We start from the raw sequence: 27,142 nt of genomic DNA, 5'->3' as shown, positions 1-27,142 counted from the left end.
TGCGGCACGTGGGATCTTCATTGCGGCATGTGGGATCTTTAGTTGCAGCATGCGGGCTCTTTAGCTGCTGCATGCAGGCTCTTTAGCTGGGGCATGCAGGATCTAGTTCCCTGACCAGGGATCAAACCTGGGCCCCCTGCATTGGGAACATAGAGTCGTAGCCACTGGACTATCAGGGAAGTCCCTATGAATTATTAGCATTAATATTTTAATTTACAATGTCACTGGATACAAGGCTAATATACAAAAATCACTTTTATTTCTATATACCAGCAATGAACGAATAGAAAAAATTTTTAAGAAAATTATGAAACTATAATAGTATTAAATACTTTAAATACCTAAGAAATAAATCTAACAATGAGAGAATTCAGTACACTAAAAACTACAAGACATTGTTGAGAATCAGAAATGAAAAGATGGAATATTTCTTAAATTGTGGTCAATTGGGTACATACACGTAAAACAAATAAATTAGAGTCTTACCTAACACATTATGCAAAAATAAATTCTAGGTTAATTAAAGACCTAATAGGGAAAAATAAAACGTTTTAAATTATACAGTAAATTGTAGGAAGATCTCTTATAAACTCAGGATGGACTATTTATATTAAACCAAACACAAAGCACAAAACATAAAAGATTAATAAATGTGATTAATTAAACTTGAAAATTTCTACACAAAGATACCCCACACAATATTGAAAGACAAGATACGTACTGGTAGAAAAATTTTTCACTTCACACAATCACAAAGTATTAGTAATCAGAATATATTTTTAATTGGTTTACAAAAAAGCTAAACAACACTTTGGGGGGAAATGGCATAAGAAATGAATAGATAATTCACAGAAGAGAAAAATAAATGTCCACTGAACACACATAAAGATGCACAATCTTGCTACTAATCAGGAAAATGCAAATTAAACCCACAAAGAGATATCATTTTACACCCATCAGATTGGAAAATATTAAGCCATCTGACAATGCCAATTGTTGGCAAGAACTCTTATCCACTGCTAGTAGGAGTGTAAATTTGTACAACCATTTTGGGGAGCAACTTGGCAAACCTAGTAGAGATTAAGATATGCATATCCTTGCACCTAGAAATTCCACTTCTAAGTATATACCTTAAAAATTCTTGCATATGTGCACCAAAAGATGTATACAAAAATTGGAAACAGCCTACATGTCCATCAGTGGAAAAAGGAATAAATTAATGTTGGTATATTTATACAATGGAACACCATATAGAAATTAAAATGAATGAACTAGAATTACATATATCAACATGTATAAGCCTTTCAAAAAAACATAAAATGTATTTTAAAATAAAAGTTGTGGAATGATACATATGGTATAATACGATGGATATAAATCTAAGAATATGCAAAACAATACCATGTATTATTTATGGACACATATGTAGTAAAAATATTTTTAAAACATGATAAACACCAAGTTTGGGATGGGACTATATTTCTGGATCAGGAAGCAAATGAATGAGATTGTGGAGAGTAATACAGATGGAGCCAACTGTTTTTGTATTATTTTATCCCTTAAAAGAAAAATGAAAGGTCTGAAACAAATACATATAGCAAAATGTCAAGATTTACCAAAGCTGGGTGGTGGGTATATAAGTGTTTATTATACTAGTCTAGCGGAGTGCTGATAAATGTTTAACAACCAACTTCCCTAGGGGAAAACCCTGATTTGCAGTGTTGGCCAATCATCATGGTATAAGTACTCCCACCATGGCCAATTTCAAGCTACCAACATGACTTCACTGATTAGAGTTGGGAAGAGATGGATACAATAGGTTCTTATGAATCAGAAGAAACAGGCTCCAACATACCACAGTCTTAGCGTTCTGTGTGAAATGGAAGAAAATAAAAGTAAAACACTAAGCAGAAACAATTTTAAAAGCACACATGCATATGGAAGGAAGTCAGAGTACAGGTGCTCTAGAAAAGGAAGGGGTGGTGGGTGGACCCTGCCCTTCTCTTCCTCCCCCAGGAGAACCACAGAGACACCTTTCCTAGCCCACGTTGCAACTAGCCTCCACTATCTCTGATGTGCTAGGATTCACAACAATGTTCTCACCTCTTTTGTTGATAGTGACACTTCGTCACTCAGCAAACAAGCAGGAAGGCATACGGAGAGGGACATAGGGACCTGATTGTTGTCCCAGAAGACTTGAGGCACAGGCAGGCTTGTGACTTGGAGGAAATTGTAGACCTATATTCCAGAGTCAGATAGAAATCAATGGCCAAGACCACAGTACCCTCTCTGTTCAAACTCCCAGAGCCTTGGACTGGCTCACCTTGCTCCACTGAGAAGTTCTAACGGTGGGCTGAATCGTTCAGGATGATAAGAGACATAGAATACTGCAGGAGTAATACTGTAGGGACCTTCGGGCCGTCTCTTTTCATACAGTGTCTATGGCACACTGGTGTTCACTGCAGGTGCCTCAGGCACCTCTGGGGAGAGGAAGGGTGCGATCAACACCCGCACTCCCTCTCCACCCACAGCAGGCCCCCTCCTATCTGACTTGAGCGTAAGCCTTTCTTGTGACAATTTCACCTCAGCATCTGGTTCCACTGCTCCACAAACTAAGACAGTATGGAAGCCACTGAAGTGATAATCCAACTCATACGTTTCTGCATTTGTGGGATAGGATGTCTGGGGAGAGACTGGGATGTTCCCAAAGTCACACAGCTAGTAGGGCCAGAGCTCAAGCCTCTGTGTCCTGACTCCTGGCCCAACACTTCCCACCCACCTGCACCCTCAATCCAGAAGCCACTCTGACCATCCCTGGGACATCAGGCCCTTCTCTTCTTCTGCTTCTTTGGGAAGGAGGCCCATGAAGATCAGCAAAAAGAGAAGTGGGAGTAGGTACAGAATCAAAGCAACTCATGAGACTCTCCCCAGGAAAATGGCGACTTCCCTGCCTGACTCGTACAGACAATGGCCCTACTTCCCTGGCCGAGGTCCAAAGACAGGTGCTGCCGGGGGACTCCTCCGAAATATCCTTCCCTGAGCTTCTGGAGAAGATGAATACATGGTCCTCTTCCCTCAGCAGCATAGCGAAGCGGGCAAACCCAGGCTTTCCCAGAACCAGCACACACCATCCCTGTGACTCTGAGCACGATGACCAACCTCCCTGAGACTCAGTCTCCTCCTCTGAATAAAAGGTTAATCGTGGGCTCAGAGGGCAGTTATGGGGGTCAAGTGATCTCACAAACATAAAGCCTTCAGCACAGAGACTGACCCCACAGCAAACGCCCTAAAGATATCGATCCTTATGCTTTAACCCATAAAACATTCAGTATGAAAGATAGGACATACAGGTAACTATAATACAAGTCAGAGCAACAGCCAACATTTACTGAGCACGGACTGCGTGTGAGGCAGTTCACTAGACTCCTTTTGAGCACCTCCCTTAATCCTCACAACAACCATATGAGACAGCCTATTTTACAGATGAGAAAGCTGAGGCTCAAATGACACACCTAACTCAAGCTCAATGCACTGAAGCAAGATTCCAACCCAAATACATCTGACCCCATAGTCCATGCTTTCGGGTGGTTTACAAGATGCCTCCCACCCATTGCCTGGTACCAAAAGCTGTGAAGTTTCAAAGGATGGAGCAATCACTTCAAGTTGTGGCAGAGCAGAGTTGAAGGCTTCTTGGAGGAGGTGACCTTGTAGGATGAATAGGAAGAGAAGACCCGCTGGACTGGACAAGCAGTGTCCACAAAGGCAGAAGACAGGCCAGAGCTGGGCCACCTGGAACGCTGTCTGGCAACAGACTCACTTACACACGTGATTCCTTGCACTTCCACACACGGCCTAATCCATAGCATTCCAGGTGGGGAAAAAGAACCACTGCCGGTATCCTGAGATGGGATACTTAGGTTCTACACATATGGGCCTTGGACTCAGACTGCCTGGGTTCAAAGCTTAACTGTGCCACTTACCAACTGTGTGTCCTTGAGCAAGTTACTCAACCATTCTGTGCCTCAGTTTATCCAACTGTAAAATGAGGTTGATCAAGAGTTTCGGGTGAAAAAAAAAAAAAAAAGAGTTTCGGGTGACTTGAAGATTAAATGAGGTGATGCACAGGAAGCATTTAGCACAGTGCCTGCACATAATAAGCTCTCAATAAATATTAGCTATTATTGTGGCTCTTGTCAATATTATTCTAATTCTGAGAGACGATACTTCTCAGCAGTCCTGAATCTTGGACTGCCGGATTAATTTATCCTAAAAATCAGACGCCTCGGGAACTTGGACACATAGAACTTCAACATCTCAGAATCGTTAAAAATTAGACTCCTAGAATCATAGAACCTTCAAAACTTAGAATAAAAATACAGTCCAAGCCAATAAAAGTTACAACATAAATTTTCTCCTGAATGCTGCCCTCCTCTTCCTCTCTCTTCGGGGGATTGGAACTATTATTTTGTCACCTGGATCTTTGACTTTTCTCCCCAGAAATATACGTATTATTATTTTTTTGTTTCAAGGAGAAGCATTTATGGTTTTTTTTCCCCTCCCCTCCTCTTTTTTGCTCTCTTGTACTGAGAATATCATGTGTTGGGTAAAATATCAAGTGCAATAAGTCAAAATTTCTGACAGAAATAATAGAGCCCACATCCATTTCCAGCCATTCTCCCAGTGATAACAATTAAGTTCCGGACAGTTTGAACTTTTTACAAAGAATTAATGATGCATGTGAACACGGGGGGAGAACAATTGCTAATAATTTATGAAGTCTTCACCGGCTCAAAGTAGTAAGTTTGGTAAAGTGAGGGGGGGAAGCTTTGAAAGGTAAACACTTTGAAAAGCCATTCTGAGGATCTGCCCTGTCAATTGAGAATTTACTACATTCCATTAAACAACCTAAAATAACTTCTATGGTAATCACCCTTCAGATACAGGCGCTGGTGCCGACAAAGGTATTATTAAGTTAAATTACCCTAAAAGTGTTGGATTGACAGAAAGGTTCAGTCAATGGTTTGGAAAGCCGGGGTCCCTAAATGACACCGACAAAGAGATACTGATGTTCTGGGGCTGGAGAACTCGGCTTTCCAAGACCTGGCGCTAACAGGATTTCAATTTGAGCTTTTAAATATTTCATGCTCCCCCTGCAGATCTCAGGAGGAGGGCTCTGGGATTCACAGAGGTTGGAAGCCGGGGCCCCTCCCTGCCTTGCCTTTCCGGGCCGGGATTTGAAAGGTAGCTGTGAGTGGAAATAAACAAAGAGACATGATGAGGAGGGCTAGTCTCTTGGAGGGAAGAAGGGAGCAATGAAAAGGGAATTCACCAGCTGGGTGTGACTGGGGGACAGAGTTAGGAGTCTCAATTTATAGATAAGGGAAAAGAGACCCCAGTTCCCTTATCTCTAAGGGAAATGATGTCCCTTACCTGAGGGCACCCAGCGAGTCCATGGCATTCACTAGAATGCCAAATACTTCGTTCCAGGATGGGGAGGCTTCCCTCTCCATTGATTTTGAGGTCTCCCCAGAGTCAAGCCCGATTTGCACATTGCAGGACCCCATAAATATTTTTGAATAAACTCTATTGATACCTAGCATACATGCAGAAAGATGTACAAGTCACAGTGTGCAACCAACGAATTTTTGCAAACCAAACATACGTGTGCAACCAGTACCGAGCTCAAGTCACACAACATTTCCAACCTCCCCAGCCCCATCCCCAACCCCAGAAGATTGTCCTACCCCCAAGTCACTACCCCTATTCCAAAGAATAACCACCCTCCCAACTCCTGACACACAGATTAGTTTGTCCAGCTGTTGAACTTGAGGTAGACAGACTCACATGGCACGTGTTCTTTTGGGTCTGCCTTCTTTCACCCAAAATTATGTTTGTGAGATTCATCTATGTTTTTATATGTATCTGTGGTTTGTTCACTGTCACAGGTGCTTGGTTTTTTACCATGTGAATGTAACACAATTTATTTAGCCATGCTTCTGTTGTCAGCATTTGGGTTGTTTCTGCTTGGGACTAATGCAAATAGTGCTGCTATAAACTTCCTTTTACAAGTCTCTTGGTGTACATATGTATGTATTTCTGTTGGATTTATACCAAGAAGTGGAATTACTAGGTCATAGGATATGCATAAGCTTGGCTTTAGGAGATGCCAGCAAACAGCAAACAGATTTCCCAAGTGGTTATCTCAATTTAGTCTCCCACAAGCAATGTAAAACAGTTCTAGTTACTCCATACTCTCACCAACACCCGGTATTCCCTAGCTTTTTAAATATTTTAATGATTATGGTGTGTGTGCAATAGTACCACATTATGATTTTAATCTGCATTATCCTATTGACCTCTATGAAACAGAACACATGTGTATTGGTCATTTTGATATCCATTTTGGTGAAATGCCTATTCAAGTCTTTTGCCCATATCTCTATAGGATTATCTGCCTTTCTCGTGTTGACTGTGGGAGTCCTTTATTTGGTCTAGATACGAGTTCTTTGTCAAGTACATGAATTTCAAATATCTCCTCCCACTAGATTTCTTACCTTTTCACGCTCTTAATGGTGTCTTTCAGTGAACAAACATTCTCAATTTTAATCTTAAGTTTAATGTATCTATTTTTGGCCCCCACAAATATCTGTTCCATGAAGAAATGCTGCTAGGAATAGAACCAAGGTGTCTTGGAAGCCTGCATATTCTTATTTCACATGCCTAAAATGAGGAAATCCAATAGTGGATGGTATTTTAAAAGAACTACCTACATAATGTGTGATGTTCTCTGCATATAGCTAACCGCTGTCCCCATACAAGTATTCATTCAGAGACTTCCCTGGTGGTCCAGCGGTTAAGACTCTGAGCTCCCAATGCAGGGGGCCTGGGTTAGATCTCTGGTCAGGGAACTAGATCCCACATGCCACAACTAAAGATCCCACATGCTGCAACTAAAGATCCCGCATGCCGCAACTAAAGATGCTGCATACGGCAATGAAGATTCCACCTGCCACAACTAAGACCCAGCACAGCCAAATAAATAAATAAATATTTTTTTAAAGAAGTATTCACTCAGACTTCCTGGTGGTGCAGTGGTTAAGAATTCGCCTGCCAATGCAGGGGACACAGGTTCAAGCCCTGGTCTGGGAAGATTCCACATGTCACGGAGCAACTAAGCCCATACGCCACAACTACTGAGTCTGCGCTCTAGAGCCCACAAGCCACAACTACTGAGTCTGCGTGCCACAACTACTGAAGCCCACACCACTAGAGCCCGTGCTCCACAATATGAGAAGCCACCACAATGAGAAGGCCACTCACCTCAAAGAAGAGTAGACCCTGTTGGCCGCAACTAGAGAAAGCCCGCACGCAGCAACAAAGACCCAATGCAACCATAAATTAATTAATACATTAATTTTTTAAAAAATAGTATTCAGCCAGTTAATACATACTTTTTTATTGAAGTATAGTTGATTTACAATGTTGTGTTAGTTTCAGGTGTAGAGGACCGTGATTCAGTTATATATATCCTTTTCAGGTTCTTTCCCCTTATAGGTTATTACAGAATATTGAGTATAGCTCCCTGTGCTATACAGTAGGTCCTTGTTAGTTATCTATTTTATATATAGTAGTATGTATATGTTAATCCCAACCTCCTAATTTATCCCTCTCCCTCTTCCCCTCAGTTAACACATATTTTTAAAAATCAACTCTGCACCAGACTCTGTCCTCAGCACTGGAGATATGACAACAGAAAACCAAGCCCCTGTTCTAAGAAGCTTATGTTTTAGTGAGAGACAGAGACCATACATAAGTTAGCTGTAAGTGAGAGGTCCAGAGATGTATTGATAAGCGCTGAAAGGAAAATCAAATGGATGATAGGGGTGGAGTGATTGGGGAGGGGTCAGAGAGACCTCTCCAGGGTGATGGTTGAACTTGGAGCTTAATGATGAGAAGTAACTGGACTTGCAAAGTCCTAGGGGAAGAGGGCTCCAGACAGAGGAAGTGTGAAAGCCTTAGTGTTTGGAGGCCACAAAGGAAGGAAATGTGGCTCATGTACTTTTGGTGGGGAGAGGGGGGGAAGGAGACCCAGTTGAGCTGTGAAGGGCCATGGCCATGAGTTAGAACTGTAGGGGGGAATTATATCTGATTTTCCATGTCAATGATGGCTCTTGCTGCTGGGTGGAGGATAGATCATAGGGTGAAAAAGAATACTGAGGGACCCCTTAGGAAGCTGTGGCAACAGTTGAGAGGAGGTGAAGGTGACTCCGCTGACAGTTTCAGAGCAGGGTTGCAAGCACAGACCAGAATGATTCTTGAGGGCTGGAAAGGAACTGTGAGACAGTAAGGCATCCATCCGCCAGCAGTTGTGCAAATCGTAGTCAAGCCTCCTCAAGACAGCAAAGATGGCAGTGTTTCCTACTGTTGTAAAAGCCTTTCATAGAAGGAGATCATTCCCGCCTTCCTAAAACCACAGTATCTTGGAAATGGAGGGATTCCAGGGGTCTCCTAGCCCAATTCCTCACACTTCCCTTCCTCTGACTTCTTTCCGGTTGCCCTCAAAGCATCTCCAGTGAGGAACTAGCCAGGTTACACTTGCATATCCCAATAATGGGGAGCTCACTACCTCTTAGAGCTCTGTACAATCATCCTTTGACTAAGTTAAACCTGTTTCCTTAATATTTCCATCCCAATTTTACCCTCCAAGAAAAAAAGAAAGAAATAACTTGTGTAGACCATTCATGTTACTGAGGATAGCCTTTCATAAATTGAGAGCATCTCTTCTGGATGGAACAGAAAATCCCTCCACAGCTCTACCCTCAATTCCTCACCTGTGTGAGCAGCCCACACAATGTCAGACATCAAGTCATGCAACATATCACAGAATGGGTGGGATGTACTTTCAGCATGTCAGTGAAGTCAGCCGTGTATAGTGCCTGGCAAAGAGTAGCCTCCCTCTGCTTTTGTGGTCACTGTTATTATTATTTTCATTGTTATTGTTATTAGGAATAGTAGTGTTGTATTTTTTAATAGTGTTGTATTATTAAAGCTTCTTCTGTTTGAACATCTGCCCTGTGTGCCCATCTGAATTTCTTCAGGTATCAGACAACAGATGACATTTATTCTCATACTTTTATCACTTTGCACCTGCTGTTCCTTCTCCTTCCAACACCCTTCCCTCCTTCATTCTCTTGAATAGTATTAACCATTCAGGACTTGTCCCAGGCACCACCTTCTCCATGCAGTCCTCTTTATCTCTCTCTGCCCCTTCTCTTTTACACACACACACACACACACACACAAATGCACTCACACAGCACAGTGAGGCCCTTCCTCTTCTGTACATTTCACCATCAAAGCATTTCATGAAGTGGGCTTACAATTTTTTGCCCCTTGGGCAGCAGTTCCTAGGTCAAAGATGGTGGCTTCCAATCTATGGTGGCTTCATGTGAAGGGAATACCACCATGGCTATGACAGGTTGGGTGCTCACTGCGTACCAGCCCCGTGCTATCCATTTTCCCTTGTCTCATGGCATTTCAGTCTCACAAATATCCTAGAACGCAGGTACTACTGTCATCCCATTTAACAGAAAAGAAAACTGAGGCTTTGAGAGGTCAAGTGACTTTTCACCTGGTTATCCGTTGGTCTTGGTGCCCATGTCACTCCCTCAGGAAAGCCCTTCCTGGCCAACCCCCCACGGAAGCCAGTCCCTGATACAGGGAGACCTGTGACTCCCTGACATAACCCTCAGCCCAGCTTGTAAACGTGCCTTTCTTTGTGCCATTATTTGATGATGTCTGTCTTCCTCACTAGACTCCCAGCTCCATGGAGTCAGGAACTGGGTCTGCCTGTTTCTTCTTGGTATTTCCAGAGCATAATACACAGTACGTGCCCAAAAATAATTGTGGAAGAAGAATAGAGAGAAAGACAGGGAAGAAGGGCACACCAAAAGAATTAAGAAGGTGAAAACAGATCCTCCTGGGGCTCCTTTTCCAGTTGTGTAATTCTAGAATTGCGTGGGAGAAGAGGACTTCAGGGTCTGACATCTTCCGCCTGGAAGAAGCAAGGCCCTCCGCAGTCTTCCCTACCTGCCATGAGCCTTTCTCTGTAGGTTCTTTGGCCTGCAGACCAGAGTCTCCTGAGCTCCAGGGGTCTGCTCTCTGCCACCTGCGTGCCTTCCCTTCAACCTTAACCAAGCTAAGCTGTCTCAGCCCCTTGCCTCCCTGCTGGGAGCTGGAGAAGCAATTAATCCTGAAGAGTCCCCCACTGCTCTTGGGATCCAGAGACTCCTGGGAGCCTGGCAGCTGTGTGCGCTCACATCTGGGAGCTGTGGAGGAACCGCCCAGCCTGCTCTGAGCACAGGCTGACCTGTCAGGGTGCTCAGGAGGGGATGCCCTCTGGGGTCAGGAGCAGAGACAGTTCTGGGAGAAGGCACTAAGGCACTTGTCTTCCTCCTCCCACGACTGTCTAGTGCAGGTCACTTAACCTCTCTGAATCTGGGAAATAAGAGTAACTCCTTTTCAAAACTGTTGAGGACATTAATGGAGATAATTCACATAAAGGGCTAATCACAATGCCTAGTACATAGCAACACTCAGTAAATGAGAGCTATTATCATTTTACGTACTATTATCTATAGCTCTTAGGGCTGTGTTAGGACTAAATGAGATAATGTAACTAAAGCTTCTAGATAGAGCCCAGCACAGAGTAGTTGCTCAATAATCATTAATTCCCATCCCAAATCTGGAGTGCCACCAGTTAAATGGAACTGGAGTTTCCACCCATCATATGGTATACATTTAACCTTCTAAATGTTCCTAATATTTAGATGGATGGATGGATGGGTGGATGGGTGGATGGATGGATGGATGACGGATGATGGATGGATGGATGGATGGGTGAATAGGTAAATCTCAAGTAACATGATGCACATTTTCATGGTGACATGGTGTACTTTCAAGTTATTTTTCAGAACAACACAAAGCTCTCACAAATGCCAAAATTTAAGCACCTTTTTTCTAAACCTTCTGATTATCTCATTCTTTTTCTTCCCCTGGTATTATACTTTCCTCCAAACATGCACGTAGTCCTTCTCTGAGCTAATTCAGCACTGCTTACAGACAAGGAACACTATTATTATTGCCATTTGACACATGAGGAAACATAAGCACAGATAGGTAAGGAAGAAAGCCCTGCAGTTAGCAAGTGCTAGAACCAAGGTTCCAACCCAAATCTGTTTGACTGCAAAACCTCCACCTCCTCTTTCACAAAACCTCCATCTTAAAAGAGGAAAATGAGACCTAGCAAGGGCAGGTGGCTAGTCCAAGGTCACACACATAGTTGAGGTCCAGAGCCCAGGCTAGAATGCCCTCTCTTGGCTCCTTCCACCAGCCAGATTCCAGAGCAATCTTTTCAAAGATTCTCTTGGAGTCCTCTCTCCCTGGTGTGGCCATCTGTCTTTCCAGGCTTGGGGGAGTCCTGGGCGCACTTTGTGGCCATCAGCAACATAAAACGGGTGAAAATATTTCAGTTAGATTTTCTCCTCTTGATGGGTGAGAATTTTCCAGGTCTGGGCACCTTTGAAATCTCCCAACATCAGCCATCATCAGCTGTAACTGGCACCTCTGCTAATAAATTGAGAATGTCACATCTCCCAAACTGCATTATTACCGTTTATAATTTTGATTGTTCATTTGCATACGAAAATTAGTCCTGTGACATGCGTGAATTTTATTTTATTCTTGAACTAATTATAAACAAGAATGCCACATTATTTACATAACTAATTATTGTTCCTTATGTTCCCCTGTTTTTAAATTGGGGCCCATTCTCCATTGGTTAACTACGCAGATGAAAAATCCAAGAACATTTCTAAAGTTTAGGAACTTGTTCTATTTGCATCAAATACAAATTCCTTTGAATGAAAGATAATATGCTTCCCATTTTAATAGGCCTAAATTAGGTTGATCTTAATTTATAGTTAATTTGAATGAATAATTCCTGTCTACCTGAGTCTGTTTTTTCAGCAGCTCGTTGTAAATGTTTATTAACCCATAAATCTGCTGCCTTCCTTTAGGAGGTGATTTTAAGGTCCCCCCATAAAACTAGAGGGAATGTGGTGCAGAGAAAAAAAAAGCATAAGAGCAGTTAAGAAACCCTTGTACAAGTCCCTATGCTGTAAGTCACATACTGTGTGCCTTTGGGCAAATACCTAACCCTCTCTGAGCCTCAGGTTTCTCAGTCATTAAATGAGTGGACTGCATTAGGTGGTTACTAAGATTTTGACCCTCTCTAACATTACAGGGCTGTGGGAAGGTAGAGAAGTCTAGCATTTTTTGCACCCTATATCTGATATTATCTTCTTCATCTTACCTTTGATTATACCTGCTCCCAAATCTCTCTATTGATCAGCATCTTAAATCTGTCTCCCCTCATGAGGAGTTGACCCATTTTGTTGGCCACTATAAATAAGGGGGAAAAGATTCTACCCAGAAGAGGACTGGAAGGGTTACCATGCTAATGGTGGTATTCCAGGCATAGTGAACCTTTGGGAAGACAAGGGTTGTGCAGATCACATTGCTGGGACTCCTAGGCATCAATCACACGATGAAGATATGAACCACGCTGCTGTGTGTACAGGGGAAAGAACTTTGGAGTGTGAAAGGCCTGGATTTTAACCTCTATTTTGTCCCTTCCTCTGAACGAGGACTTCACCTCTCTGAGACTCAGCGTGTTAGAACAACAATCCTACCTACTTCCGGGAGATTGCTGGAGAATTAAATGAGATAATAAAGTGCAAATTGTCTGGGACACAGCTGGTGCTCAAAGGCTAAATCCTGCCCTTTCCTGCTCCTAAACTGACCTCTGAAGGTGAGGAATGATACATATATCAAATGCTTTCTAGGTGCTGCTTCTTCAGATTTTGGCCCAAGAGTCACTACTTCAGGCAAGCTTTCTCTGACCTCCATGGTCGAACTCCTCCCTGGAGACTCTCAGAGATCCATGCACCTCCATTCACTGCAGTGATCACAACTGCAATTTCACATTTCTCTGTGTGGTGTCTAACTCGACGGTTACCACCACCTTCCTACGACCAACAGAGGTAGGTACATGTCTGTTTTTGTCTCCAATATATCCCTCAAGTCCTGGCACCTAGCTAGCCCTCAATAAGTATTTGATGAGATCAGGACTAAGCACTTGTCCTAGAATACCTTACTGAATCTTTATAAGAATGGGCTCTGCTACTATCATACCCATTTGCAGATGAGGGAACTGAGGCTCAGAGAAGGGACATTCCCTGCCCAAGGTTACAAGTAGAGCAAATGGTAGATCCTGGATTTGAACTCAGACCTGTTTGACATTGAAGAAACTCAATCTCTTAAACTGTTTATCCCTCATCCAGAGACAGAAGAAAATAGAGGGCCAACAAGGCTGGAATGAGCGGTTCCTGCCTCCAAAAGTCATCCAAAGTTTCTTGTTTTGCCCAACTGCTTAAAAGGATGGTGACTGGCCTGTGAGGCATTCCTCAGCTGGAGCGGGGCGGGGGGGTGTCTCTGCAGTCCTCGAGAAAAAGGAAGGCAGGCTGAACAGTGCCGACACTGCGTAACATTTCTCCATAACCAGTAACTAAGGACCCGCCTCGCCTGGTGAGAAGTGTAGGCACAGTGCCAACAGCACAATCCTCCTGCAGGGTCCACCTGCCTCTGACCACCCGTTTTTGTTCTCAGATTTCCCCCATAGGAAAATATGACCCTCCCCAGAGCGGACAATCATGTTGACTCTTAAATTCAATCATGCATTTACTGAGAATTGCTGCTTCAGATGTCCCACTGGATGCTGGAGACAGGGATAAATAAGATGCAATATTAGAAGTCCACAGCTTAGATGGGGAGTTCAAGGAGATGGCCTGGATAACCTTTTCCCAGACCGTACTATCTCCCAGACCCTGCATCCCTCTCCCACCCCACTGTTGAGGCCACTTGACCCCAAACACCCATCCTCTCAGATATGACCAACTAACAGTTCCTCCACAGCTTCTATTACAACAGGCGAGGAAAGGAAAACTAATCCCCCTTTACCTCATCCCAGATTCTGAGATTCTTTTTGGCTCAGGCAGGGAAAAACTGCCACAGTCCTGGGACTGAGAACTTAAGACTTTAGGCAGACACGTTTTATATCACATGACCACCCCCCCATCTCCCCAGCCAGAGCTGATTGTACCAAGGGTGGTCACCTGACTGAAAGGCAGCCAATCCATAGGCCTATGTACCCAGCTCTATGCCAGGCACTTTGCCCCTCTGAGACCCTCCACCACATTGGAGGTTTGGTTGCTTCAGGTGAATACTTGATTATCTACCATGTGCCAGGTCTGCACAGAGGAGGAAAAAAACCTCAAATCTGCTACATTTTGTGGTAGGTTGCAAAAATGACCACTGCCTCCATGCCCTTTGCCATGTGATCTTGTAGTGCCCACCCACTCTGATTCTGAGGTCCACCACGTGACTTGCTCTGACCAATGGGAATTTAGCAAATGGGAACATGGCTGGCCTAGGCTGCTGGAGGATGGGGCAGAGCTGAATCACCCCAGGCATCTCAGCAGGGGCCATCCCGACAGCCCACAACCAGCCCATGAGCAAGCCCAGGCAAGACCAGAAGGACAACCCAGCCTAGCCCAGCTTGCCTGAGCCATAAACATTATTGCTGTCCACCACTGAGGTTTATGGTTGTTTGACAGGATAAATTTTTTCCAGGTTTATTGAGATATAATTGACATATAACATTGTGCAAGTTTAAAGTGTCCAATGTGTTGATTTGAAATACTTATATATTGCCAAATGATTATGTCACATAAGTGCCATTTCTGTTTTGTGGTGAGAACATTTAAGATCTATTCTCTTAGTAGCTTTCAGGTATATAATATAGAATTATTAACTATAATCACCATGCTGTACATTAGATCCCCAAAACGTATTCTTTTTATAACTAGAAGTTTATCATCTTTGACCAACATCTACCCATTTCCCCCACCCCCCAACCACTCTACTATTTCTATGTGTTTGGCGTTTTTAGATTCCACATGTAAGTGATGTCATGCAGTATTTGTCTTTCTCTGACATTTCATTTAGCATAATGCCCTCAAGGTTCATCCACGTTGTCACAAATGGCAGGATTTCATTCTTTCTCATGGCTGAATAATATTCCATTGTGTGTGTATATGTATATATGCCACCTCTTCTTTAGCCATTAATCCATTAATGGATACTTAATGTTGTTTCCATGTCTTGGCTACTGTGAATAATGTTGCAATCAACATGGGAGTGCAGATATCTCTTCAAAATCCTTTTTAATTCCCTTTGGATATACACCCAGAAGTGGGATTGCTGGATCATATGGTAGTTCTATTTTCAACTGGTCCATACTGTTTTCCATAGTGGCTATGCCGATTTACATTCCCACCAACAATGCACAAGAGTTCCCTTTTCTCCACATCCTCACCATAACTTATCTCTTGTCTTTTCGATGATAGTCATCCTAACAGCTGTAAGGATATATCTCACTGTAGTTTTGATTTGCATCTTCCTGGTGATTAGTGATGTTGAGCACCTTTTCATGTATCTTTCACAGCATTAGTGTGTCAATGGGTAACCAATACACATGTGTATATCATTTTATACTTCACCAAGCCACTTCCCATAAATCATTTCATCAGAGCCTCCACTGCTTCATCCATAAAAAGGGATGAATTCCTTTCTCTAGCTCACACAATTAGCAAGAGAGCCCCTGTTCTCATATTCATTCATTCCCACATTCACACAATATAATAAACAGTAATCACCTACTCTGTACCAATCATTGTTCTAGATGTTGGGTTTTCAGCAGGAAAAAAAAATAAAAGATCCCTGCACTCATTGAGCTTAAATTCAATTTCCCTTTTAACATTCAGTCAGTCCCTCAGTCATCATACACTCAATGAACACTTACTGTGTCTGGCACTCTATAGGCAAGTGAGGTCTGTTCCTTGCCCTTGAGGGTCTGAGAGTCTCAAGGGGGCAGATACAACTTGGGTTGTTGCCTATCACACCCACAAGACAGGACTTCTAAAGAAATGAATAACAGAGACATGAACTCCAAATAGGTCACAAATGTGCGATTAAAATAAATCAGGTTTGGTTGGGGGCAGAAGTGGAAGTTAAATCCTTGTTCTCCTGGCCTGGGAGGGGCTTTGCATTCACACAATGACCCTTCTGCTAAATTGATACATTAATTTGTTCAAACAATCGTTTCTGTAATTAAACAGAGAGTGCTGAGGAGAACCTACAACAAAGGTGTCTTATTTAACTCTGTGAGTGGGAATCCGGTGACCTCTCCCCCAGTCTGTTCAGCAATCAGACAGTGGATATAGGACCATTAATTGGGTGTTTTAGGTACAGACACCGTTGTCCAAGCAGTCATGGAGCTAAGTGGCCCCAAAGTTGCCAATGAACTCTAGTCTATGGCTTAAAGACACAGCCTTTGTTTTTCCAAGTCTCAGTATCTATTTATTATGCAAAGAGGTTTGGAATTGGAGAGGACCATAATTAGAACGAGTAGCAACTCTCACTTAGTGTAGACAACCTTTTTAGGGTATTCCTGAGAGATGGGGGCCCTCCGAGCTTCTCACAAATCAAAAAAAAAATAAGTCCATCAATAAAGCACTCATCACTTTATAAGGAAATGGAACCAAAACACAATGAAATACCCATGTAAGGAGCTAAGCTCATCAGACTCAGACCTCGGGCATTAATTGGCTGCTGCCCTTCTTTCCACTAGAGCTCAGCTGGGGGCGGTGGGGGGTGGGGGTGGGGGTTGCATCTCTGTCCAAGGTCCTTAAGTGAGATCTCTGCTCTCTCAATCACCCTGCAGTTTCTTTGACCACTTGAACAGTAGTAAGAAAGAAAGGAGGAAGGGCAGAGAGGGAGGGAGAGGAAGAAAGAGACAGAGAGACAGAATTGGAGAAAAACGACTGTTTTGACATGGTTTTCAAGTAACTGCCGTTACCAAGAAAGAAAACTGTTTTCCTTTGTAAAGTCAAGAGAGCACTTGCTTCCCCTTCACCTCCCCCAACACTGTGTTTGTGAGTACAAGGCTGTCAGCCTGTGGTTTTGTTATGTTCAAATTCCCATGTTGAGACTTGGCCCTGCACGGGCCTTGGGTTGAAGAGAATGTCCAGGATCCCAGCTTTAGTGACTAAGGAAGGCTGCTTCTAGTCTCGTCAATAGGGTTTGGACTATGACCAACTACCATACTGCTATCATCCCCTAGAAAGGGTACGAGGGCGAATCAGACTGCTGAGTTCTAATCTTGGTTCTGCATGCACACGCTGTGTTACCAGGAACAAGCATCTTTCCCTCTCTGGCTCTCAGGTATTATAACTTCAAAGTCAGGAGTCAAGCTAAATGGATTTGAAGTCATCCATCCCTCTGCTGACATTCTGAAATTCCTCATGCCAATTTTTTTCCAGGAGTGAAAGAAATGACCACATTTCTCACTTAAAATGGCCAAAAAAGCATTTCTCCACTATTAGGCAACTACTGGGCCAAGCAGCAGAAATGGAAGAATGTAAGTTCCTCAGCATAAGAAATACATCTTTGCCTCCCATAAGGCAAAACGCTGACCATCCAGAGCTTTCTGTGTTCACTATTTTACTCACTTCTCACAGCAACCCTAAGAGGTGAACGCTGTTGTAATCCCCAATTTACAGATAAGAAAACTAAAGCCCAAGAGATGAAGTGACTTGTTCAAGGTCACCTAGAGGAGCTGGCACTCTAAGCCCTAGCTGTCTCAGTCCAAATTATTTTCACTATACTGGGCTTCTACAGGAGGGTCATTGTGAACATACAACCTACCCTGATGAGCCCCACTGACCTCAGGGAGAACGTCCAGGCTCCCTCAGCCCCTCTGAACTGGCTCTGTCCTCACTTCCCGGGTAACACATCCTCACTAAGGCCTCTGCCAACTAGTTTTTCTTCTTGGATACAGGTTATGCCAAGCTGCAGTCCCAAGCACAGGGACCGAATGAAGGCTGGCTTTTAATTAGGAGGCCCATGATTGTTTGCTGTGACTTCGATAATAAGATTGTGAGACCTGGGGAAATGATTAAACAAGCAGAGAGGTAACAAGCCTTGCTCAGGATTCATGCTTGAGGACCTACAGAGGGAGAAGAAGGGAGGAGGTCCCTTCTCAGGGAGTGTAGTGCTGCTTTCAGGCCCAGGGCTAAGATAAACAGGACCAGACTCTCGTCTAGGAGGGAAGCACTGGTCTGTTTCCACCCCTCCCACCCAGTGCTCCCTACAAGAAGGAAAGCTACTCTGTCTTCTGTCCATGTCTGCCCAGCCAGGGAAAGGTTTCTTAGAGCATTAAGTGTCAGAGCTGAAAGGGACCTGAAGACCCCAGGTGAAGGCCACCCACTATCCTCCAAGCATGTGCCAGCTCCAAACATGACAAAGGATTTTCCTTGACTGAGACAAGATCTGTGTCCCTGTATTCTCTCTTTAGACATCCACTGAGCACATATTCACTCAAGTTTAGATTCTGTGTCAGAGACTGGACTAGATTCTGGGGACATCATGGTGAACAGGAAGAGTCTTGTCTTCAGTGGGGGCAGCGACATGGCTCACATTCCCCAAGTCTACTCCTTGCCAGATATAACACATACAGTTTAGTCACTTGTTTCTTTTAAAACACAGTTCTGGTCACTCACCTATTTGTCATCCGAGAGTTACAAATCTGATACATATGTCAGTCCCCTGGGAAAGACAATCATGTCCCACCCACCTCACACACACCCCAGACCCAAACTCAAACGCATGCAATTCAACCATTCAAAAGACAGTTACTGAGGTCTTACCAGGTGCCAAGGGGCCAACTGTGAATTAAAAAAACATGAATTTTGCCTCCCTGGAGTTTTCGGTCTGCTGAGAATGAGAGGCATTCATCAAACAGGCATAGAATAAATATATTCATGCCATTGGTGCCATGCGTGATGGTGGAAATGAACAGGTACAGTAAGGGAGGCTCATACGCAGGGGTGGGGACTGACCCAGCTAGGAGGCGCTGGAGGCGGGGTGGAGGGTGGGGGAGTTTCTAGGAGAAGGTGAGCTTTAGACCAAGGCCTGAAAGATGAGAGGCTGCAGTCACATGACACTCAGAGAGAAGGATGAGCAGAGGGAGGCCCCAAGGCGACCACAGGGATGGTCCATCTGAAGACATGAAAAGAGGCCTTGAGATTGGAGTAAGGTTGTTAAGGGTGGAATATCCCAGGATGGGGTTGGCAAAGGAGCCACAGTCATGTGGGTCCTTGTCTGCCAAGCGAAGCCCTTTGGGATTTTCTCTAAGTGCAATGGGAAGCCACTGAAAGTCAGAAGCAGGAAATGGTGTGAGCTAATTCACATTTTAGACCATAGCGGGGAAGAGGCAAGTGCAGAAGAAGAGAGAGGCAGGAAGAGGAGGGCTACTGCAGGGGGCCACGTCCCCACATCTTCACACACCCTCCCCCTTCACCCTTTTCACACTCACAGAGCTTCAAGAGAAAGTGTGCAGAGAGATAGATGGTCTGTGTGCAGGCCGGAACATGGAGAGCCTAGAAGGAGTTGGGAGACCTTACTTCTTTTTTTAAAATTTATTTTATTGAAGTATAGTTGATTTACAATGTTGTGTTAATTTCTGCTCTACAGCAAAGTGATTCAGTTTTTTATATATATATATATATATATATATATATATATATATATATATATATATACACACACACACACACACACACATTCTTTTTCGTATTCTTTTCCATTATGGTTTATCACAGGGTATTGAATATAGTTCCCTGTGCTATACAGTAGGACCTTGTTGTTTATCCATCCTATATATACTAGTTTGCATCTGCTAATCCCAAACTCCCAATCCAACCCTCCCCCACCCCCACCTTGGCAACCACAAGTCTGTTCTCTATGTCTGTGAGCCTGTTTCTGCTTCATAGGTAAGTTCATTTGTGTCATATTTTAGATTCCACATATAAGTAATATCATATGGTATTTGTCTTTCTCTTTGTGACTTACTTCGCTTAGTATGATCATCTCTAGGTCCATCCATGTTGCTGCAAATGGCCTTATTTCATTCTTTTTTATGGCTGAGTAGTATTCCACTGTATGTATGTATGTATGTATGTATGTATGTATGTATGTATATATATACCATATCTTCTTTATCCATTCATCTGTTGTTGGACATTTCGGTTGTTTCCATGTCTTGGCTATTGTAAACAGTGCTGCATAGGGGTGCATATAATCTTTCTGAATTATAGTTTTGTCTGGATATATGCCCAGGAGTGGGATTGCTGGATCATATGGCAACTCTATTTTTAGTTTTTTGAGGACACTCCATACTGTTCTTCATAGTGGCTGCACCAATTTACCTTCCCACCAACAGTGTAGGAGGGTTCCCTTTTGGGAGACCTTATTTCTAATCTTTCTGTTTGGTCCCTGGACCTCAGCCCCTTTATCTTGAAGAGTAAGAATAACACATGTATGGGACCTTAGAAAGTCCCTTGAAACAGGATTCTGTGTGTGAGGCTTCTATTCCCTACAGAATTGAACATTGTAAAAAGTAATGAGCTGCCCATCACTAGAGGTATTCAAGCAGAAGCTGAGCAACTACATGGGTGGGAAACTCAAATAGAAAGAATGAAGCTAAACAATTATTTATCTCCTACTGCCAGTTATCAGGACAAATGTTTGTATACCTTCCTTATGCTTTTAACAAAAATGTGAGGTCAGAATTATTAGCCCCCTTTTACAGATGAGAGAACTGAGGCCTATACAAACAAAGTGACTTGCCTAAGGTCACTCAGCGAGCAACGAGGAAAGCGAACATGTTTCAGATGCTAATTGCTTCTCAGGTGTTATACCATTTAATCTCCCAACAATACTACGAAGACAACAGTACTTCGTCCCTGTTTTAGAAATGAGAAAACTGAGGCCAGGAGAAGTTAGATGAGTCACCCAGTGTCCCACAGTAAGGAAGTAAGGATGTCCACATTCTACCTCCAGAGCCCTGATTTCTGACTCTCAACACCAAATTCTCTCCTAAAACTCCAACTCTCACTTTCAAAGTCAATTCTGGTTGACCCCAGAGTTCATCCTCTATGTTCTGCCCATGTAGCACCTCCTTGGCCCCCTGGGGATCTGTGAATTCCCTTCTGTATTATTTTCCTAGGCTGCTGTAACAAAGCACCACAAATTGGGCAGCTTAGAACAACAGAAATTTATTGTCTCACAGTTCTGAGGCCAGAAGTCCAAAATCAAGACGTCAGCAGGACCAGGCTCCCTCTGAAGACCTTAGGGAAGGGTCCCTTCCAGGCTCCTCTCCCAGCTTCTGGCACTTCCTTGGCTTGTGGCAGCATAACTCCAGTCTTCACATGGAGTTCTCCCTATGTGTGTGTCTCCAAAGCTCTCCCTTTTATAAGGACATCAGACATATTGGACTAGGAGTCCACCCTACTCCAGTATGACCTCAACTTGACTACTCACATCTACAACGATCTTATTTCTAAATAATGTCACAGTCTAAGGTACTGGGGTTTAAGGCTTCCACATAGGGATTTGGGATGGGGACACACAATTCAACCTATAACTCCTTCCAAACCCATGTGTCTTTGCCTATGGGGAACAGGTGAGTAATGAGGCTCTGATGGACCCTGGACCGCTACAGACATCATGTTCCCTCCCTCCATTGTGCACCACCCGCCAGCCTCACCCCTCTGTCCCAGATGCCCAAGGCTCTGCTTTGGGTCCTGGTGTCATCCTGTATTAGTGACAGCCTGGGGCTTGGCTCCCTCCACAGAGGAGCAGCCAGGAAACAGGGAGGAAACTCTCATCCCTTCCAGGGGAGGCGGGCGAATATTTCATACGGTGCAAGAGAGTGGAATTCCATACAGCCACCTCCTGCAAATGCAACATGACACCTCGTAATGGGGCAATATCAGTACAAATCCGGCCTCGCGGCAGCCCAGAACCTCCCAGTAATTCCTCACATATTGTGCTCATGTTACTGTAAATACAATCGCCAAACTCAGGCTTCCACTGCAGCCAACTGATCAGAAAGGATCACCCCCATTTCTGCAGCTGAGAAGACTGAGGCCCACAGAAGGTAACTGACCCTTGATCACACAGCAGGTGAATCTTCCCCAGCTGGACAAGAGCCAAAGAAGCAGAGAAGGAATGAGGAGGGTTGGTTCCCTGATGCCACATCTGGAAAGAGGTGGGAGGCAGACAGAGGGCCTCAATGGGCCAAGGCCTGAGGGAGGGGTAAGGAACAGATGTGGTTGGACAGAAAAAGAGCTAAGTGCCAGGGTACAAGCGAGAAAGAAATGGAGCCCAAGGAAGTTATTGGAGTTGGATGGACTTGGGCAAGAGGTGAGTGGGCTGCTAGTGGAGGGAGAAATCCAAAGTCAGGCATCCAGGGGTAGGGCCTTGGGTCTTGACAGAGAGAGAGTCCAAGCCAGAGGGAGAGTGTTTTCATGCTTCCTCCTGATTGGTCCACCAGGAGGAGGCCCAGCCAATGCCTGGGAGTGTAAAGAGCATCCAATCCCTAGGATGAAAACTGAGCTTCAGGACAATCTCCTGTTTTGGCAGAAAATCTGCAGCACTTAAGAAGGAACCAAGACTGGAGCCTAGAGGTGGGAAGTGGGAGGCAGTGTTGGTTATTTTCCTTCCGGCCTCTATCCCAAGCCCATTCTCCTTCCTTCCCTGCTCTGCTCTGAGTCCCAGGAGGCTGATCCATGGGGACCACATCACCTCGTCTTCTAACTTGGGGTGAGATAATGAAGCCAATGGTGGGAGGTGGGAGGAAAGCAGCCAGCGCCTGATACCAAAAAGCCAATGGAGATCTCACTACAAAGAGGAGAGGGACTTCTTGAGGATGAAGCCATCACAGAGGGAAGAGAGGTTGAAAGATAAATGCCTGCGTGCTTTATTCAGGCACCTGCATTCAGCCATGCCTGAAGGCCTCCTTCAAAAGTTTTCAATTTGATGATTCAACAAATTTCCTTTTCCCCTTAAGTTAGCCCCTGCATCCAAAAGAGTCCTGACGGGCTCGGGTGATCTTGTGGTATTACAAAATGAGCAATTCACTTGTGACTGGACCGTCCAGGGTTTTAATCCCAGCTCTGCATGACCTTGGGCAAGACACATCAATCTCTGAGTGTATCCTTTCACACCTGCAATCTCCCAGGCAGAAGAATTAAATAAAATAATACCTATAAAAGCAGCTAGGTTATACTAGATGTGCCAAATAAATGAGTTTACTGAAACTCTCTCCCCTTTCTGGGTCCCAGGATCCTAATAAGGAAAATGTGGACCCCAGCACTGATGAGTTTGTATGTTTCATGAGACCTCATACACTGTCTTATACTGCTATGCTCTCCCCGCCCCTTGGAATGTTAGTAAAAAGCTACCATTTTGTGTGATTTTTGTGCAAGTGGCATGACATCCCTGGGTATCAGTTTCCTCAAATACATTGCCTACCAAATGTTGTGAAACTGAGGTAACACATGTAAAGTCTTAGAACAGGGTCTGGGACATAATACATGCTCAATAAATGCTGGCTATTTTATTGGTGGAGGTGGTGGTTTTAAGAATAATAAGTATTGTTATTATCTCTGAGCACCTGCTCTGGTTTTGTTTATACACCGTCTCATTTAGACCTTGCCAACACAGCCCTGTGAGGTCGGTGATGATGTCCCAACCGAACAGATGGGATACAGCTCAGAGAAGTTGAGTTACTTACCTGAGTGTTGGAGCTGGGATGTGCTTAAGAACTACCCGGCATCACCTTCCTGGAGTGGTGTCCCCATCCACATTCAGCCAGCCATTATCTCTGAACTTAGAAAGGCATCTTTTTGGCACTCAGCAGGTGCAAGCCCTCCAGAGAAGTTTCCCAAGTTTGCTTCTCCAGCCATCTCCCTTTGCAAACACACTTTCTGTTCATGTGAATGAAACCCGCTAACTGGTATGGTGTCTGCTCTAATTATAGGCTCCCCAGCCTGTGCCAAGAGGAAGCTGGTTAGTGTACACTTGAGTAGATTTCAAATCGGATTTCGTGAGTCCCCAGCATGAGGGAAGGAGGCCAAGTTCTCCTTCGGAAAAAAATAATGGGAAATGCTGGCACATGTGAGTGTTCCCAGCTCCTCTCCGGCTGGAGCAGGTGATGTCTTCTGCTCCCCAGATTACAGAGCCCTCTTTCCAGTTTCTTTACCTCTGTCTCTAGCCTTTTCCAGGAGCTGGGAAGCTGGGGGAAGGAATGGGAGAAGCAATCCGAGGTACTGAAATGGAGGAGGTATAGCAAAGTGGAAACAATACTTTGGAATCAGAGGAAACTATTCAATAAATTCTGAATGCAGCTCTGCCTCATTTCAGCTTTCACTGCCCTTCTGAGTCTCAAGCTCCTCATCTATCAAACAGGGGTGCCAATACTTTCCCCACGATGATCCAAGGATGTGTGTTGCAGTGTTTATTCAACATTTATCCAGTATCTACAGTGCGGCCTATTTTGTGCTGCATTGTACCAGTTACAGCTATGAATAAGATGCAGTCCTGGGATCTTTAGAACTCCAGGTCAAGCTAGAAGCAAGCCATTTGATGCTTATCGCACACTGTGATGAGAGAAGGACAGGGCTCTACAGGAAGGAGGGGTACGTGATCAAGAACTGTTGCATCCCAGAAGACTTCCTGGAGGAGGTGTGTCTAGGCTGCAACCTCAAGGATGACTCAAATTAAAGGAGAACAGGACAAAGAGTGCTTTCCTTCACATGGGAAGAGTCTATGTGAGGGCCAAGATAGAATAGAAAACAACACATTTCAGAAACATCATTTAGAATGGCCAAAATCGGGGGTGGGGGTTGGGCAGGAATGGCCAAAACGGCCAAAATAAAGAAATGTTTTTTAAAAATCATGGAATTCAATACAGCCAATCAAAACAACATTGACAAAGAACACTTTTTTTTTCTCTAGTCTATCTCTGGCACTAATTTGTAAGCTTTTCAAGGGCAAAACTGTTTTAATCATATTTGTAAATCCTGTAATACTTTTTTTACATTTTTTATTTTTAGTATAATTTTATTTTTTATTGAAATATAGTTGCTGTATAGTATTATATAAGTTAGATGTACAATATAGTGAGTCACAATTTTTAAAGGTTATACTCCATTTACAATTATTATAAAATATTGGCTATATTTCCCATGTTGTACAGTATATCCCTGTAGATCATTTTATACCGAATAGTTTGTACCTCTTACTCCCCCACGCCTATATTACCCCTCTTCTCCCCATTGGTAACTGCCAGTTTGTTCTCTATGACTCTGCTTCTTTTTTGTTATATTCACTAATTTGTTGTATTTTTTAGATTCCACATATATGTGATATCATATAATATTTGTCTTTCTCTGTCTTACTTCATTCAGTATGATAATCTCTAGGTCCATCCATGTTGCTGCAAATGGCATTATTTCATTCTTTTGTATGCCTGAGTAGTACTGTCACTGTACACCACTGTACACCATTGTCTATGTACACCACATCCTCTATCCATTCATCTGTTGATGAACCCTTAGGTTGCTTCATACCTCAGCAATTGCAAATAATGCTGCTATGAACATAGGGGTGCATGTATCTTTTCGTATTAATGGGGGTTTTTTCAGATATATACCCTTTTTTCAGATATATGCTGCATTTCTCCTTAACAAATGTTCTAAAGAGGGGCAGATGCGCCTTGATGAAAACAAAGGAAAAAAACATGAAGTTTCTGCAGCATTATTGGCACCATCATTATTCTGGCGAGAGCAACTGCACTTATCATCGGTTTTGGAATTTCAGAAACATCCTCACAGACACACCCAGAATGTCTGACCAAATGTCTGGACACTCTGTGATCCCATCAAGTTAACACATAAAATTAACCATCAAAGCGTTATAAGAGAGATCAGCCATGGTGGCCGGGTAGAAATATCTTGCGCTCACCTCCTGTCAGGAGCACAACAGAATCACAACTATCTGCAGAACAACCATGGATGAGAAAGACCAGAACCTACCAGAAAAGATCTTCCACCACTAAAGAAGGAACCACAGTGAGACGGGCAGGAGGGGTAGACTCGTGATGTAGCCAAATCCCATACCCCCAGGTGGGCGACCCACACACCGGAGAATAATTACTCCGCAGAGCTTCTCCCACAGGGGTGAGACCTCTGAGCCCCACGTTGGGCTCCCCAGCCCGGGGTCCTGCACCGGGAAGACGAGCCCCCAGAACATTCGGCTTTGAAGGCGGGCGGGCCTTCATTTCAGGAGTCCCAGGGGTCCGGGGGAAAGAGAGGCTTCACTCCTAAAGGGCTTAAAAGGCCCACACAAAATCTCACGCGCTCCAGGACACGGGGCAGAAGCGGTCATTTGATAGGAGCCTGGGCCAGACTTACCTGCTGGTCTTGGAAGGTCCCCGGGTGAGGCGGGGAGACCGGGGCTCATCCTGGCAGCAGCCATATTTGGGAGCTCCTTCCACTGAGGGAGGCTGATGCCGGCCTCCAGCTCCTTAGCGACAAGGCCTGGCCTCGCCCGACAGCCTGCTGGGGCCAGGGCTGGGACGCCTCAGGCCAAGCAACTAACTGGGCGGGGACACAGCCCCACCCACCAGCAGTCAGGCTGACCTAAGACCCCCTGAGCTCACTGAGGCCTCAGGACGCAGCCCTGCCCGCCAGAGGGCCCAGAACCCAGCTCCGCCCACAGTCCCAGAATCCCCTGCGCCAGGCCCCGCCCCGGGGAGCCTCTGGGCCAGCCCCACCCACCTGGGGCGGACATCAGATGCAAGAAAACCACAACCCCCAAGCCTGCGGACCCAGCCAGCTGACGGCAAGCCAGAACGTGCTCTGGGACCAGCTGGGCCCCAACCCTGCCCACTAGCAGGCCAACACAAGCTTCAGGACACCCCAGACCCTGTACCCAACTGTGTCAGGAACTGCCCCCCTCACCTGTGAGCTGACACCAGCTCTGGGATCCCTGGGCCCTGCAGCCAGACTCCAGGACCCAGCTCTGCCTGCCAGTCTCTAGCACTAACCCCAGGACC

The 27,142-nt window shown here is 44.4% G+C and overlaps 1 long non-coding RNA gene across 7 annotated transcripts in view; it reads right to left on the bottom strand.

Moving 5' to 3' along the window:
- The window catches only part of LOC309611136, a 357,456-nt gene extending 330,667 nt beyond the window's left edge, over positions 1 to 26,789 (bottom strand). For all 7 annotated transcript variants that reach the window (XR_014234336.1, XR_014234337.1, XR_014234338.1 and 4 more), the window contains exon 1: positions 26,499 to 26,789. This is a non-coding gene — a long non-coding RNA (uncharacterized lncRNA). The remainder of the gene's footprint in view (positions 1 to 26,498) is intronic.
- Between the last annotated feature and the right edge of the window lie 353 nt (positions 26,790 to 27,142).

Source organism: Balaenoptera borealis (genome assembly GCF_965194805.1).
Source record: "Balaenoptera borealis genome assembly, chromosome: 14".
Taxonomy (NCBI): domain Eukaryota; kingdom Metazoa; phylum Chordata; class Mammalia; order Artiodactyla; family Balaenopteridae; genus Balaenoptera; species Balaenoptera borealis.
The sequence above is the reverse complement of the archived record's forward strand: the minus strand, read 5'-3'. Positions and strand labels throughout refer to the sequence as shown.